This window comes from Argentina anserina, chromosome 6 (genome assembly GCF_933775445.1).
Source record: "Argentina anserina chromosome 6, drPotAnse1.1, whole genome shotgun sequence".
Lineage (NCBI taxonomy): Eukaryota > Viridiplantae > Streptophyta > Magnoliopsida > Rosales > Rosaceae > Argentina > Argentina anserina.
In genome coordinates, this window is record NC_065877.1 from 1,466,267 (window position 1) to 1,481,233 (window position 14,967).

General features: G+C 41.5%; 1 protein-coding gene and 1 long non-coding RNA gene across 2 annotated transcripts in view; both read left to right on the forward strand.

Moving 5' to 3' along the window:
- Positions 1-3,921, forward strand: part of LOC126798665 (disease resistance protein RPV1-like) — a 79,561-nt gene extending 75,640 nt beyond the window's left edge. Inside the window, exons 7-9 of the transcript XR_007672557.1 lie at positions 2,963-3,229; positions 3,404-3,691; positions 3,783-3,921. The gene's annotated coding sequence lies outside the window, so the exon portion shown is untranslated. The remainder of the gene's footprint in view (positions 1-2,962; positions 3,230-3,403; positions 3,692-3,782) is intronic.
- On the forward strand, positions 681-2,955 carry LOC126798675 (uncharacterized). Its single transcript, XR_007672559.1, has 3 exons — positions 681-1,079; positions 1,515-2,008; positions 2,113-2,955. It is a non-coding gene; the product is annotated as an uncharacterized LOC126798675 (long non-coding RNA).
- Positions 3,922-14,967: the final 11,046 nt, after the last annotated feature.

Here is a 14,967-nt window from a genome sequence, read left to right on the forward strand (position 1 = left end):
AAAATTATTGGGAAACATACGGATGGTAATTATGAAAAACATGTTTATTAATAGTAATTATGAGCTTCATAAAAATATCCACAGTGGTAATTTATCCTTCTTTTTTACCCCAAGAGTCCTCACCCAAAGGTCTTTGTAGTTTGCACCTCATTTTGTCAAAAAGCACTTCGGGGTCTCCGCTTACCAAAACTTCCAGAGTCGCTACTTTTGGCCTTTGATGGCTTTGGATTAACAGACCCAACTGCAACATGACTCTTACCAATCTCCAGATCACTTCTCTCTCAGCAAAATCTACTTACTACATCCGATGAGCTTGTATATTGCTGTTACCGCTATACCCATTACTAATTGGCACGATTCTCTGCTTCTACACTTCTCTCTCTCCCTCTAATATTCACTGGGTTTGTCTGTATTTCTCTTGGTATTGTGCTTCCCCAAGTTTGATTGGCAATGCTTCAAAATTCCAGTAATATTCATTATTATCTGGTTAGATGCTGTATATTTATGATTGATCACTCTCTTCATTTTGTGGTTTCCACATTTGATCCTGTCCTTGAATAAATATGACAAAATATTTTAGTTTTGGTAGTTTCCTTCTTCTTTCTAAGGAAGTTCCTCTGAATTTTCAATTTGTATTATTATTTCTGTCGAGTCTTGAGGTACTAATTCAGTATTCAGTATTCAGTCTTAAGTAGAAACCTTCATCTGATACTGGATATCTTTCTCTCTGCTGCTCTGCTTTGCAATAGCCTATCCTTTGTGTTCCTTTGTTTGTTGTTTTTTGCATATATTTGGTCACTGTGGGACTTTCACCTGCAGCGATTCTTTGTCCTTCTCTTTTTCTGTTGAAATTTGTAATTGTCGAGTTCTATGGCTCTGTAGGGAAGACCAGCTACATGGTCGCTCTTGACATGAAAAACTAGCTTCTTCTTCCAGAGTCAGCGACGTCGTAGCTTAAGTCTCGTCCGGCCGGAGACCAATGAATGGATGAGAGGTGGTAGAGGCAAAACGGGAATATTGAAATATGGAGCTGAGGACCTGAAGTTCCTTATAAGCTGATCAGATCCGCATATCACTCTGTAAGTACCTAGTTTATTATATATGCTAATTCTAATATCCGCATCCAAGCTAGTGTTTATGTTCTTTTTGAAAGTACAACTTCATTTTATATGTTGCACATAGCCAATAGTTCCAACCATGTCACCCATTGTTTAGTTTAATTATTTAAAGTTACTTTTATTAAGTGTTACGAACACGTTCATGAATTTTGTGGAAAGAAAAACCTGAACTTGTCTAATTACCATGTTCGCTAAGAACTTGTAAGTGACTTCTTTATTGTTCAATGTATATTTACATGACTACATTTCAATGTATATCTACATGACTACATGATTCTGTATTTTTCCTTTTGAAATAAATAAATTGGGTGGAGTCTATTAGGTACTTAGTTATGTTTGGAATTTTATTCTTTCTAAAATGCAAAGCTAAGTAATAGTTTAATTTCATTTTGGCAGATCACCATATCTTCAAATTACCTCGATTCTCTCGTCCCTCCAAAAGAAAAGTACGATGTCTTTCTCAGTTTTAGAGGCCTGGATACTCGCCAGACTTTTACCAGTCATCTTCATGCTGCGCTGATAAGGAGAAAAGTGGAAACCTACATTGATTACAGACTTGAGAGAGGAGATGAAGTTGGACCCGCGCTTAACACAGCAATCAAGAAATCAAAGATTTCCGTGATCATTTTCTCAGAAAACTATGCTTCTTCCACATGGTGCTTGGATGAACTTGCCTATATACTGGAAAGCAAGGAAACACAGGGACAATACGTTTTACCAGTTTTTTATAAAATTGATCCATCACATGTACGTTACCAGCTTGGAAGTTATGAGGCTGCATTTGCTAAACATGAACAGAGGTTGAAGGACAATCCGGCCAAGGTGGCCAAGTGGAAGGGAGGTTTAGTAGAAGCAGCCACTTTATCTGGGTTTGATTCAAAAACTTTTCGGTAACTCTCAAACTTGTAGTAATTTTGCTTTCGAGTAATTGATTAAACTTAGAAAAAGACGTACGAATTATTATTACTTCACTGTAATTTGTCATCTGTGGCAGGGATGATTACAAATTAGTTGAGGAAGTCGTCAGTGATGTGTTGGCTAAATTGACACGGGAACCATCAATCGATTTAGCTCGTTTGATTGGAGCTGAAGGCCGTATTCAGAAAATTCTATTAGAGTTAGACATTATCCCCGAAGATGTTCGTGTTCGCTGTGTAGTTCTCTGGGGTATGGGTGGTATTGGCAAGACCACCCTTGCTGAGGCTGTATATTATGGACTCTCTTCTCAATTCAAAACCCACTACTTTCTCGCAAACGTTAGGGAAAAATCAGGTACCGACCGAGCTTTCTCTCCTCAATTGCATGTTTTGCGAAATGAACTTCTTGGAAAACTACTAGGGGACGAGAAATTAGATGTTACAACTCCAACCATAGATAATGTTACTAAATCGAGGCTCCGTCGTGCCAAAGTCCTTGTTGTTCTTGACGACGTGAATGGTTCAAGCCAATTAAGATATTTAGCCGAAGAAGTTCCATTTGGCCCAGGAAGTAGAATAATTGTAACAACTCGAGACATGCAGCCAGTCAAGGACACTTTACTAGTGAAGAATATAGCTGACTATGATGTTAAGATATACAAGGTGGAGATGTTAAATGAAGTTGAATCTCTTCAGCTCTTGCAATCAAATGCTCCTATGCATGCAGGAAATTCACAATTTTTTGAAAAACTGGTAGATCATGCTGCAGGCATTCCACTAGCCCTTGAAATTTTGCGTCCGTTAATCCATAGATACAAGACGGAAGAACAACGAGCGCAGTTGTGGGCTAAATTGAAACAGGTTCCGAGCAAAAAACTTCGAACTATGTACACAGCAAGTTATGATGGATTAGAAAGAAACGAGAAGGAGATTTTCCTTGATTTAGCATGTTTCCACAAAGGGGAGAAACGTTGTGATGCAGAAAGAGTCGTAATTGCATGTGGTTTATTTCCGGACGGAATTGATATCCTCATTGACATGTCTCTCATATCAATCAAAGACGACTGTATATGGATGCATGACGTGATCCAAGAGATGGCTTGGGAGACTGTCCGTGAAGAAAGTCCTCAACAAGGAGAGCGGTCTAGGTTGCACAATTATGAGGATGTGTATCGTGTATTGAGAGGGAATAAGGTATGAGCTCAATTCATTGGCTTGTTTTTTTTCCTTTCAAGAGTCTTGTGAGTTTTCAGTAGATAACACCTAGGTAGCTAGAAGATATATATTGATTTCAGAAAAAACTAGTTTATTTAGACGCACTTCAGAAATTGCTGTGATTTATACCTCTTTTATTTTCTCTTTGTTCAGGGATCTGCAAACGTGCATTGTATTTCCTGCATATGTTATTCTGGAGCAAAGCAGCTAAAGTGGGTTGAACAAGCTTTTTTAGGGATGGATAACTTAAGATTTCTTGTGTTGTCTGGTATAGATCATCTTGACGGCATAAAAGATCTAGGGTATCTTCCTGATGCTCTTCGCTATCTCGAATGGAATGAGTACCCTTTGTAATCCTTGCCATCAAAGTTTTCACCAGACAATCTTGTTGAGCTTCATATGCCCTGCAGCAAACTCGAGAGACTTTGGGGAGAAAGCCAGGTACCCTTAAGTTGGTATTTAAATTCATTAAATAGTGCATGGAAAGTAATATATATATTAATTCTTGCCATTCCTTATTTGTTTGTTACAGAATCTTATTAACTTGAAAAGGATCAATCTTAGTTACTCCTTAGACCTGGCTAAAGTTGAAGAGCTGTCAAACAGTGTGAATATTGAGAGTATAAATCTTGAAGGTTGTAGTTTGGTTCGAGTTCCGGATTTGTCAAAGTGTACATACATAAAGAGTATAAATCTCGCAGGCTGTGAAAGATTAGATCAAGTTCCTCCATACTTCAAAAACTTTACCAAGCTTAGTCATCTGGATTTGAGACGTTGCTCGAAGCTTCGTATTTTACCGGATTTACCAAGCAATATAGAATTCTTAGGCATAACTAAAACTGCAATAGAAGAATTGACTCCATCAGTTTGTTCTCTTGAAAAACTTCGTCAATTGGATCTTGATAGCTGTAGCTCCATAAAGAAATTTTCAAGCATTCCCTGGAAGATGAGATCCCTCAATCATCTTGGTTTGAGAAGGACAAAGATAGAGAGGGTGCCTTCATCATCATTCTTGTTTATGACTGAGATTACTTCACTTGACCTAAGAGATTGTGATCGCCTTATCAGTCTCCCGGCTGATATTTGTGAGTTGAAATCTGTCGAGACTCTTGATCTCTCAGGTTGCTCTAGTTTCACAACATTTCCAGAAATTGCTAAGCCTTTGGAACATCTTAGAGACCTGAATTTAAGTAAGACGAATCTTAAAGAGCTGCCATCTTGGTTCGGGAATCTTGTTGGGATTAAGAAATTGAACTTATCAGGCTGCACAAACCTTGAATCACTCCCAGACAGCTTCAACAAATTTAAGTTTCTAGAGTGGTTCTCACTTTATGGCTGTGTCAAGCTAAAAGAATTGCCTATCCTGTTGATTTTGTCCTCTTTGAAACATCTAGACCTCGAAGGCTGCGAATTGGTTAAAGAAATTCCTGATTGCTCTACTAGCTTTCCCGCATTGCAATCCTTGGATCTAAGTGGAACCATGATCGAGACAATACCTCCGAGCATCAAGAAAGTTTCTGGGCTCAAATCTCTGAGAGTTAGAAAGTGCAAGCGGCTCATATTTTTGCCAGTGCTCCCATGTCTTCTAGAAAAGTTGGATGCAGAAGGGTGCACGAGACTTGAGACTGTATCACTTTCAATGGCTGCACATACACAATGTAATAACCCTCGTTTTCAAACAATATTTGAATTGAATTAAATTCTATTAAGTTGTGAAGTTTGATTTAAACCGAATATGATTGTTTGCAAACGTTACGAAACGGGAACGGAAACGTTCCGAGAACGTTTAATAAGATAACGTTACGTTTCCGAACGAATTTATCGACTTTTATTTCGTCGCTCGGTTGCGAAAACTTTCTTCACGGAAGTTGTAGAGCTCGTCGATACGAGTTCGTGGATATGTGACGCGTTCGAATCGGACGTCGGCGGTAAAAGTTATTAACGTCGGAAGTTAGTTTCCGATTTGGAAACTAGTATAAATAGGTAATTATGGGATTAGGGTTTCCTTAATCAGAAACCCTCATCTCACTTCTCTCTCTCTTTCCGCCGCTCTCTCTTTTCTCTCTCTCTCTCTCTCTCTCGGTTCCCTCTTCCCTCCGAGCCTCTCTCTTCTCCTCCGAGCGTCGCTCCTCACCGCCGGCAGCTACGACCTCACCACCACGACGTGACCACCCCACGAGCACGACGCATCACCGGCGACGCTGCGAAGCTCGGCGTGACTCTCGGACGAAAACGCAGGCGGTCCGAATCTACCAAGGAACTTCAACGATTTCAATTCGTGATTTAGGTAAGGGTTTTGGTTAGATCGATTGTTGGATTGCTTGTTGTTGTAATTATGAATGTTTTGGGGAAGTTTGAAGTAGATCGGAGAGGGGGAGCGGAGGAGAAGAAGGAGGAGATACCGCCGCCTAGAGGCGGCGCGTGAGAAGGCTAGGGATAGCCTAGGGGTCGGCGGAGGCCGTAGGAGGATAGAGGTGGAGGAGGGGGAGAGTTTAGGCACGGCGGTGGCGTCACACGCACCTTGGTTGGCGTCGGCGCGTGGGTCCCACGCGCGGCCGACCGGAGGTGGCGCGTGCGCCACACGCGCCGCCGTGTGAGGCGGTGTAATTAGTTTTGACTGAAAGGGTATTTTGGTAATTTACTGTGTAACGGTAAATGTAAATGTAAATTTTATTTACTACGGTAAATGTAATTAATTTTTACCTTCGGTAAATGTAATTATAAATTACTTTCAGTAAATGTAAAAAGTAATTTGTAAAAGGGTAATTTAGTAAATTTTATTTACTGAGTTGTATTTACATTTAAATCGTACGTATACGTACAGAAATACGTATTAATATTTATACGTACAGAAATATGTATTAATATTTATACGTACAGAAATACGTATTAATATTTATACGTACAGAAATACGTATTAATATTTATACGTACAGAAATACGTATTAATATTTATACGTACAGAAATACGTATTAATATTTATACGTACAGAAATACGTATATAGTATTTATACGTACAGAAATACGTATATAGTATTTATACGTACAGGAATACGTATATAGTACTTATACGTACAGGAATACGTATATAGTACTTATACGTACAGAAATACGTATTAATTGAGTATTGCACAGTAACCGTGAATAGTGAACCGTGAACAGTAATTTCGTAAAACCGAAAATTGCTGAACAGTAACCAATTAATACTGTTACGGCATTTAAAGGTTTACGAAACGATTCTAAATTCCTTTCTTATCTTTTCAAGGTGATCTATAAGCGAGGGAAGGAAATTATCTTCGGAAATTGTGGGATTCTCGCTCAAGTCAATAAGGTGAGTAAAATCTCACTGAATTACGGATCTACCCTCGTGGTGATTCAACATTTTTGCAAGTGTGTTTATTAAATGAATTACAACATGTATATAATTTAGTGGACTACATATATACAGTATAATGGTAATAAGTACATATATATATATATATAGTTCATTAAATTACATACTGTTATTAATTCATTAAAAATAGTCATTTCGGTAACGGAAAATGGTGCATGTGTATGTGATTTAAGTGGTACAATATGGTGAGAGATTATTGTACAAAATTTTCAGGTGTTTATGAAATAAGACATGTATAGGATATAGTGGACTATGTATATATAGTATAAATGGTAAATAAATACGAATATATATAGTTCGCTATATAATATACTGTTATGATTTTTCTTGTGGTGATATTGTGAAAGTTTTAAAACGTACAATATGATGTGAGATTATTGTACATGTGATTTTATCACGGAAAATGTGAAATATTGTGATTTGTCTTCGGACGTGATGTGTGGTACAATATGATGTGAGATTATTGTACATGTGAGGCAAGTCGGAACCTAGCCTTTGGCCGGGCGAAGGTTACGATACAGTTAGAGCTCTAGTCTGTCTGCCATAGTACTGCATGGGAGGTAACGGGTGGTTATCTGCTCATGGGTACTCAGCTTGTTTTGGATGTTGGGTGGCGGGTGGTTACCCAACATCAGCGGTATACTAAGTGAGGGGTAACAGATGTGTACCAGCGCTCATTAGTTACCATTTTGTGAAAGTATTAGAGTAACCAGATGGGTTGCTCGTTTTCTCATGATTTTCATTATACTGTGTTGATGTGGAGTTGTGTCTTTTATGAGACGAGAGTTATTTTAATATTTTACTCATACGAGCTGTAAAGCTTACCGGGTTTGTGTTGCAATCCCGATGTACCAATATCAATGGTGTAGGGGATACTTCCACAGGTGCTGAGTAGTGGTGATCGGGTGACGACTCCGAAGACTCGAAGTCGATCGCATTCAGTCGTGGTGAGGTTCCAGCGTGCATTGTGTGTGAGATTTGGTGATTTTATTTGTGAGGTTGTTGAGAGGATTATACAATTCCATTTGTTATATGTTGAATAATCATTTGGTTTGTAATAATCGGCTTGACTGAGTTATATTTTAAACTCAGAGGTGATCCGCTGTGACATTGAAATGATTTCATCATCATTGAGATTATTTTGTGTTTAACGATTTTAAAATTTTGAGTTTTTAAGCTCGAAATTTTAGGGTCGTTACAGTTGGTATCAGAGCCTAAGTGCGTATTTGGCGATTATCAATACCATCCGGGAGCGATGATCCGACTGCAGGCGGGCTCCCATCACATGCTTCCCGGTATTGATATGTCGTCGGGTACGCGAGAGTGTTAGGAGCCATACCTCACGGTTTGGTCCTCTAGGGAGTATTGTGATGATACTTCGATGATTCATCTGATTTTGGAATGTCATGTTATAATCTTTGGATCTGTTTTGGCTGAGTTCGAGATTTCTTGAGTATTGACTAAGTATATTGTTTTTGAAGGTGATGAACGGTGACAAGGGCCGAGGACGGGCGAGAGGCCGAGGTCGAGGTAGGACCACAGGCCGAGTCCGCAACGTGGAGAACCTCTATGAGGAGGCTGCTCCGCATGAGGAGCAGGATGAGCCAGCTCCTGCGGTTAGAGATGACGGTCGAGTGTTGAAGCTGATCAAGGATATTAGTGCACTGTCAGCTCCGACCTTACACGGGGGACTAGATCATATGGTAGCTGACCATTGGATCGAGGGTATGGAGACATATTTTGAGATGATAGAGTGCACAGAGATTGAGAAGAGAAAGATAGCTACATTCTTTCTCAAGGGTGATGCTCTAGATTGGTGGAAGAGCATGAGACAGACTGTGGATGTGTCTACATTCACATGGGGAGGTTTCACCACCATATTCCGAGAGAAGTATTTTCCAGCCTCAGTACAGGAGGACTTAGAGTTGGAGTTCCTGGCATTGGTACAGGGAGACATGACCATTAGAGAGTATGATGCACGATTCTCGCAGCTGTATCGGTATGTCAGGCCTATGGGTACGACTGTTTTAGCTCAGAAGTATCTACGTGGGCTGAAACAAGAGTACAAGACCATGATATCAGTCCTTTGCCTGACTTCACGGGAGCAGATATTTGAGAGTGCTATGAGTTTGGAGCAAGCAGAGAAGACTCAAGCAGGTGATGTGGGGAACAGAGATGCAAAGGGGAAAGGCAAGGCAATCTATACAGGCAGGGAACACTCAGGGCCGAAGGATAGGTCATGGAAGAGGCCAAGACCCCACTATCAGGCCCCGATAAGGGCACCACCCCTAGCTATCAGGGCAGCACCAGTCAGACCATTAGCAGCAGTGAGGTGTTATGGCTGCAATGAGATGGGACATTACGCCTCAGCATGTCCGAAACCGAAGAGAGGAGGGTGCCACCGGTGCGGGCAGGTGGGGCACATAGCTCGAGATTGTACCCGACCACTTCCGGGTAGACAGGAACGGCCGCAGAGACAGCTACCAGCAGGCCAAGCTAGAGTGTTCGCAGTGGGTCAGCGAGACACAGGAGTGGAAGGTACATTATCACTCTTTGACTACCTTGCTAGAGTACTGTTCGATACGGGAGCATCGCATTCATTTATTGCTAGTTCGGTAGTGGAGATGCTAGGATTGATTCCTACACCTCTTGGGAACGCTTTATGTGTCACTTCGCCCCTCGGAGTGTCACTTGAGTTAGAGACAATCTGCAAAGCTTGTCCGATCTTGATTGGAAGTAGAGAGTTCTCTGCTTCGTTGATTGTGATTCCGGATCACACTTATGATGTGATCTTGGGTATTGATTGGTTGAGACCACAGCATGCTGTGATTGATTGTTTTGACATGGTGGTGTCATTTCATAAACCTGGGGAGCCAGTGTTTCGTTATCGTTGCCTCAGGTCAGATAACGCCATGAGATCAGGAGTTTTAGCACACGTGGAGTCGGTGGATCAGAAAGTGACTATCGCAGACATTGTGGTGGTATCTGAGTTCGGTGAAGTGTTCCAAGAGATACCGGGACTACCTCCTCGAAGAGTGGTAGATTTCTGCATTGATGTAGTACCTGGTACGGCACCTGTGTCAAAGGCGCCCTATAGAATGGGACAGAATGAACTTAAAGAGCTGAAGGTGCAGATCGATGAGCTATTAGACCAAGGGTTCATTAGAGCTAGTGTTTCACCTTGGGGAGCACCGGTGTTATTCGTGAAGAAGAAAGATGGTTCTCTACGGTTGTGTGTAGACTACAGGGAACTGAACAAGGTGACCATCAAGAATAGGTATCCCTTACCTAGGATTGATGACTTGTTCGATCAGCTCAAAGGTGCTACAGTGTTCTCTAAGATTGATTTGAGATCCGGTTATCATCAACTCAGAGTGAAGGAAGAAGATATATCGAAGACAGCCTTCAGGACCCGGTATGGACATTATGAGTTTGTCGTCATGCCATTTGGTCTAACGAATGCACCAGCTGTCTTCATGAGTTTGATGAACCAAGTATTTAGTCCATACTTGGATGAGTTCGTAGTGGTGTTTGTGGATGACATTCTGATATACTCCAAGACACAAGAAGAACATGTGGTGCACCTGAGAACAGTGTTGCAGACCTTGAAGGAGGCGAGACTGTATGCCAAGCTAGAGAAATGTGAGTTCTGGAAAGAAGAGGTCAAATTCCTTGGTCATGTTGTCTCAAAAGATGGAGTACTAGTGGACCCGGCAAAGGTAGAGGCAATGAAGAATTGGAGTCGTCCAAAGAACCCTACAGAGATACGTAGTTTCCTCGGTTTGGCAGGTTACTACAGGAGGTTTATCGAGGGGTTTTCTAGTATCGCATCTTCATTGACCAAGTTGACCAAGAAAGATACTCCGTTCGTGTGGACGGATGCATGTGAGGAAGCATTCAGCAAACTAAAGACTAGACTGACCACAGCTCCAGTGTTGACGATTCCCTCTAGTGGTGGTGGCTATGTCATTTACAGTGATGCTTTGCTCCATGGTTTGGGTTGTGTGTTAATGCAGCATGGAGGAGTTGTTGCGTATGGCTCGAGACAGTTGAAGATTCATGAGAAGAATTATCCGACACACGACCTAGAGCTTGCGGCAGTTGTATTTGCCCTGAAGATTTGGATACATTACTTGTATGGTGAGAAATTTCAACTCTTTTCAGATCATAAGAGTTTGAAGTACTTGTTCTCACAGAAGGAGCTGAATATAAGGCAGAGGAGATGGATGGAACTCCTCAAGGACTATGACTTCACATTAGAGTACCACCCGGGGAAGGCAAATGTGGTGGCTGATGCCTTGAGCAGAAAACCGAGAGGCGTAGTAGCTTCACTTATGGTCCAGGAATGGTTCATGCTAGAAGCTGCATCAGAGTTTGATTTGGTACCATCGGGAGGAAAACCAAGGGTCTTTCTTGGTAGTGTCACAGTGCAACCCACATTGATCACGAGGATCATACGGGGTCAGGCACAGGATAAACACTCACGAGCTAAATTGGCGGATCTTGTAGTTGATACGCTTGATGAGTGTCCTTCTGAGTGGAGAGTTGGACCCGATGGAGGGTTGAGGTTTGGGGCAAGATTGTGTGTCCCAGATTGTGATGATCTTCGGGAGGAGGTTCTTCGTACTGCACATCGTTCACGCTATACCGTCCATCCAGGGAACACCAAGATGTACAAGGACCTATGCAGACAATTCTGGTGGAACGGTATGAAGAAGGACGTAGCAGAGTTTGTATCGAAGTGCCTTACATGTCAGCAAGTGAAAGCAGAACATCAACGACCAGCTGGCATGTTGAAACCACTGACTATTCCTCTTTGGAAGTGGGAGCAGATATCTATGGATTTTGTGACCGGGTTGCCTAGATCGAAGAAGGGTCACGATGCCATATGGGTGATTGTCGATCGATTGACGAAGTCGGCTCATTTTCTCCCAGTGTCGATGAAGTACTCCGTGGACGTGCTTGGGAAACTATATGTGGATGAGGTAGTGAGACTTCATGGTGCTCCAGTTTCTATTGTTTCCGATAGAGATGCACGTTTCACTTCGAAGTTCTGGGGTGGGTTGTAGAAGGCGATGGGCACTACCTTGGATATGAGTACAGCTTTTCACCCTCAGACGGATGGACAGACAGAGAGGGTGAATCAGGTGATGGAAGACATGTTGAGAGCATGTGTGTTGGATTTCAAGGGTAGCTGGGAAGATCATTTGAGATTGATTGAGTTTGCCTACAACAACAGCTACCATTCTAGCATTGGCATGGCACCGTATGAGGCACTTTATGGTAGGCCATGTCGATCTCCGATCTGTTGGGCAGAAGTTGGTGATGAGGCACTGATGGGCCCGGAGGTAGTTCAGGAAACCACTGAGAAGATCTCGATTATTCGGGATAGAATCCGGACCGCTCAGAGTAGACAGAAGAGTTATGCAGACCTGAAGAGGAGACATGTGGAGTTTGAGATCGGTGACCATGTGTTCTTGAAGGTTTCGCCTATGAGGGGTGTAGTGAGATTCGGCAAGAAGGGAAAGTTGGCTCCGAGGTACGTTGGACCCTTTGAGATACTTGAGAAGGTGGGCGAACTAGCTTATCGACTAGCCTTGCCTACTAGCATGTCGGGCGTACACAACGTCTTCCACATTTCCATGCTGAGGAAGTATGTACCAGATGAATCACATGTGATCGATCATAGCACCATTGAAGTGAAGGAAAATGCCACTTTTGTTGTCGAGCCGGTTCGTATCCTGGATAGATCCACAAAGAAGCTACGGAGGAGAGAAGTTGGACTAGTCAAGGTGTTGTGGAGTCACCATGATGAGGGTGATGCATCTTGGGAGCTAGAGTCAGATATGATGACTAGATATCCACAGTTGTTTGTTGAGTGAGCTTGAATTTCGGGACGAAATTCCTTTAAGGGGGGTAGATTGTAATAACCCTCGTTTTCAAACAATATTTGAATTGAATTAAATTCTATTAAGTTGTGAAGTTTGATTTAAACCGAATATGATTGTTTGCAAACGTTACGAAACGGGAACGGAAACGTTCCGAGAACGTTTAATAAGATAACGTTACGTTTCCGAACGAATTTATCGACTTTTATTTCGTCGCTCGGTTGCGAAAACTTTCTTCACGGAAGTTGTAGAGCTCGTCGATACGAGTTCGTGGATATGTGACGCGTTCGAATCGGACGTCGGCGGTAAAAGTTATTAACGTCGGAAGTTAGTTTCCGATTTGGAAACTAGTATAAATAGGTAATTATGGGATTAGGGTTTCCTTAATCAGAAACCCTCATCTCACTTCTCTCTCTCTTTCCGCCGCTCTCTCTTTTCTCTCTCTCTCTCTCTCTCTCGGTTCCCTCTTCCCTCCGAGCCTCTCTCTTCTCCTCCGAGCGTCGCTCCTCACCGCCGGCAGCTACGACCTCACCACCACGACGTGACCACCCCACGAGCACGACGCATCACCGGCGACGCTGCGAAGCTCGGCGTGACTCTCGGACGAAAACGCAGGCGGTCCGAATCTACCAAGGAACTTCAACGATTTCAATTCGTGATTTAGGTAAGGGTTTTGGTTAGATCGATTGTTGGATTGCTTGTTGTTGTAATTATGAATGTTTTGGGGAAGTTTGAAGTAGATCGGAGAGGGGGAGCGGAGGAGAAGAAGGAGGAGATACCGCCGCCTAGAGGCGGCGCGTGAGAAGGCTAGGGATAGCCTAGGGGTCGGCGGAGGCCGTAGGAGGATAGAGGTGGAGGAGGGGGAGAGTTTAGGCACGGCGGTGGCGTCACACGCACCTTGGTTGGCGTCGGCGCGTGGGTCCCACGCGCGGCCGACCGGAGGTGGCGCGTGCGCCACACGCGCCGCCGTGTGAGGCGGTGTAATTAGTTTTGACTGAAAGGGTATTTTGGTAATTTACTGTGTAACGGTAAATGTAAATGTAAATTTTATTTACTACGGTAAATGTAATTAATTTTTACCTTCGGTAAATGTAATTATAAATTACTTTCAGTAAATGTAAAAAGTAATTTGTAAAAGGGTAATTTAGTAAATTTTATTTACTGAGTTGTATTTACATTTAAATCGTACGTATACATACAGAAATACGTATTAATATTTATACGTACATAAATATGTATTAGTATTTATACGTACAGAAATACGTATTAATATTTATACGTACAGAAATACGTATATAGTATTTATACGTACAGAAATACGTATATAGTATTTATACGTACAGAAATACGTATATAGTATTTATACGTACAGGAATACGTATATAGTATTTATACGTACAGGAATACGTATTAATTGAGTATTGCACAGTAACCGTGAATAGTGAACCGTGAACAGTAATTTCGTAAAACCGAAAATTGCTGAACAGTAACCAATTAATACTGTTACGGCATTTAAAGGTTTACGAAACGATTCTAAATTCATTTCTTATCTTTTCAAGGTGATCTATAAGCGAGGGAAGGAAATTATCTTCGGAAATTGTGGGATTCTCGCTCAAGTCAATAAGGTGAGTAAAATCTCACTGAATTACGGATCTACTCTCGTGGTGATTCAACATTTTTGCAAGTGTGTTTATTAAATGAATTACAACATGTATATAATTTAGTGGACTACATATATACAGTATAATGGTAATAAGTACATATATATATATAGTTCATTAAATTACATACTGTTATTAATTCATTAAAAATAGTCATTTCGGTAACGGAAAATGGTGCATGTGTATGTGATTTAAGTGGTACAATATGGTGAGAGATTATTGTACAAAATTTTCAGGTGTTTATGAAATAAGACATGTATAGGATATAGTGGACTATGTATATATAGTATAAATAGTAAATAAATACGAATATATATAGTTCGCTATATAATATACTGTTATGATTTTTCTTGTGGTGATATTGTGAAAGTTTTAAAACGTACAATATGATGTGAGATTATTGTACATGTGATTTTATCACGGAAAATGTGAAATATTGTGATTTGTCTTCGGACGTGATGTGTGGTACAATATGATGTGAGATTATTGTACATGTGAGGCAAGTCGGAACCTAGCCTTTGGCCGGGCGAAGGTTACGATACAGTTAGAGCTCTAGTCTGTCTGCCATAGTACTGCATGGGAGGTAACGGGTGGTTATCTGCTCATGGGTACTCAGCTTGTTTTGGTTGTTGGGTGGCGGGTGGTTACCCAACATCAGCGGTATACTAAGTGAGGGGTAACAGATGTGTACCAGCGCTCATTAGTTACCATTTTGTGAAAGTATTAGAGTAACCAGATGGGTTGCTCGTTTTCTCATGATTTTCATTATACTG